A 3,443-nucleotide genomic window follows, 5' to 3' on the forward strand; every position below is an offset into this window, starting at 1 on the left:
CTCACCGCAACCTCCGTCTCCTGGGTTCAGGCAATTCTCCTGCCTCAGCCTCCCGAGTAGCTGGGATTACAGGCACGCGCCACCATGCCCAGCTAATTTTTGTATTTTTAGCAGAGACGGGGTTTCACCATGTTGACCAGGATGGTCTCTATCTCTTGACCTCGTGATCCACCCGCCTCGGCCTCCTAAAGTGCTGGGATTACAGGCGTGAGCCACCGCGCCTGGCCCATAACATAGTCTTTAAAGGTGTTTCCTTCTTTAAATTTTCTAAATTTCTTATTAACTGCAAAATAGGTAATCCTTTGTGCTATTGGCAATTGTTATTATACATTTAAATGAGGGCTAATAATTTTGATTTTATTTCATTACCTCCTTAGTTTATTCCTTTATTGTTAAATCTAGTTTTGTCATTTTATTGTTACTTTTCAAGAATTTTCCAAGCATACTATTACATTACCTGTATATACAGATGGTGTTAACTCTTTAGCAATTATGCAAATTAATCTTATCTAATTATATTGGCTCATACCTCTATTAAAATTTTAAATAGTAATACAGTATGAACATTTTTTCCTTGCTCCCGACATTAGTGGAAACATCTCAGGCCTCTAGTGTGTTTCTCTAATAATTAAGATTAGGATATATGAGCGTGTATGTGTATGTGTGTGTGTAGTGCGAATATACACATATACATATAATTTTCTGTTGTGTGTGTACATTAATATCTTAGTCCTAAAGCAAGTATTTTAATTATTATAATATATATCATCTCTTAATTCCTGTTTAGCAAGTTGAGTGTTAGTGTGAGAAGTATTGAATTTGCCAATTGCTTTTTTCAACACTGAATGAGGGAATCATATTAAAGCTTACTTTAATTCTATTAACTTCATATATGATATTAAGATCCTAATATGAAACCAACCTTGAATTCTAATAATAAATCCTGCTTGGTCAGGATATAGTCTCTTCTTGATATGCTATTCAATTCTGTCTCCTAATGTTTTATTTAATCTCTTAAATTGATGTACATGAATGATAATGGTTATAGATTTTTGTACTGTTTTATCAGATTTAAATGTATTATTAAACCAGAATTAGGAAGTATTACTTTTACATCCTATAAAATAACTTATTGGTCATTGAAATGAGTTAATCTTTTAACATTTGGTAGGATTTCCCTGTGAAATCTTTATGGTCCTGGTAGAGTTTTTAAAAATTATTATTGGCAGAGTAATTCTCGAATTTTCCCTTTTTGATATTTAAAAAACGTCAAAAAATAAAAAATAAAAAAAATAAAAAAATAAAAAATAAAAAACGTCTTCTTCGAATGATTGTTTCCCTTCCTCAGAACTTTGAGCACAAGTTCTCTATGGATGGGGAAGACCTAAGGAGAAATTTGTGATACTATACACATTGTAAATGGTCCAGCTAATTATTTTTAAAAGTCAACACCAGCAAATAAATTTTCCAGAGTAGGTATTTATTAATTGACTTAAGTTGATTATCAGATAAAAAGTAGGTATAATTTGAAAAAAATATATTAGGGTACAAGCTAATATAGGGACAGCAAGCGAAACAACTCCTATTCTCTCTTTTAACATATATGCAGTGATCCTTAACCACCTGTTCAGAACTCTGTCAGTAAAGAAAAATCATGTTTATTAGACATAATGAAGTAAAGCAGATTACTAGATTGACTGTGTCTTATAGTATTAAATAAGGAATACCAAAATGAGGAAATTATGGAGGAATAGATGGTCTTATAGATTGATGGAGGTGAAGCCAAGGCAGGTGTTGCAGGGTAGGAACCTGATTGTGAGTGGGCAGAATAAATAACAAAAAAAAAAAATGTTGATTAATAGGCCTGGTGAGATAAGAGTCTTGAAAAAAGCATCAATGAACAAGATGTTAAAAATATTTCTAGGGATGTAAATCCCTGAGATACAAGGCTGGTTTAACAGATGCAAATCAATAAATGTAATCCATCATATAAACAGAACCAATGACAAAAACCACATGATTATCTCAATAGATGCAGAGAAGGCCTTCAATAAAATTCAGCAGCACTTCATGCTAAAAACTCTCAATAAACTAGGTACTGATGGAACGTATCTCAAAACAGTAAGAGCTACTTATGACAAACCCATAGCCAACATCATACTGAATGGGCAAAAGCTGGAAGCATTCCCGTTTAAAACCAGCACAATACAAAGATGCCCTGTCTCACCACTCCTATTCAAAATAATATTGGAAGTTCTGACCACAGCAATTAGGCAAAAGAAAGAAATTAAGGGTATTCAAATAGAAGAGGGGAAGTAAAATTGTTTCTGTTTGCAGATGATATGATTGTATGTTTAGCAAGCACCATTGTCTCAGCCCAAAAACTCCTTAAGCTGATAAACAACTTCAGCAAAGTCTTGGGATATAAAATTAACGTTCAAAAATCACAAGCATTCCTATACACCAATAACAGTCAGGCAGAGAGCCAAATCATGAGTGAACTCCCATTCATAATTGTTACAAAGAGAATAAAATATGTAAGAACATAGCTTACAAAGGATGTAAAGGACCTCTTCAAGGAGAACTACAAACTACTGTTTGAGGAAATAAGAGAGAACAAAAACAAGTGGAAAAACATCCCATGCTCATGAATAGGAAGAATCAATACTGTGAAAATGGCCATACTGCCCAAAGTAATTTATAGATTTGATGCTATTCCCATCAAGCTACTATTTACTTTCCTCACAGAGCTAGTAAAAAACTACTTTAAATTTCATACGGAACCAAAAAAGAGCCCATATAGACAAGAAAATCTTAAGCAAAAAGAACAAAATTGGAGGCATTATGCTTCCTGACTTCAAAACTATACTACAAGGCTACAGTAACCAAAACAGCATGGTACAAGCCAAAACAGATATATAGAGCAATGGGACAGAAAAGAGGCCTCAAAAATAATGCCACACATTTACAACCCTCTGATCTTCAACAAACCTGACAAACAATGGGGAAAGGATTTCCTATGTAATAAATGGTGCTGGGAAAACCGGCTAGCTGTATGCAGAAAACTGAAACTGGACCCCTTCCTTACACGTTATACAAAAATTAACTCAAGGTGGATTAAAGACTCCAAAGTAAAACCCCAAATCATAAATGACCTAGAAGAAACCCTAGACAATACCATTCAGGACATAGGCATGAGCAAAGACTTCATGACTAAAACACCAAAAGAAATGGGAAAAAAAAGCCAAAATTGACCAATGAGATCTAATTAAACTAAAGAGCTTCTGCTCAGCAAAAGAAACTATCATCAGAATTAACAGGCAACATACAAAATCGGAGAACACTTTTGTAATCTATCCATCTGACAAAGGGCTAATATCCAGAATCTACAAGGAACTTAAATGTACCAGAAAAAAAAAACATCAAAAAGTAGGCAAAGGATA

This window comes from Cebus imitator, unplaced genomic scaffold (assembly GCF_001604975.1).
Source record: "Cebus imitator isolate Cc_AM_T3 unplaced genomic scaffold, Cebus_imitator-1.0 Scaffold97, whole genome shotgun sequence".
NCBI lineage: Eukaryota > Metazoa > Chordata > Mammalia > Primates > Cebidae > Cebus > Cebus imitator.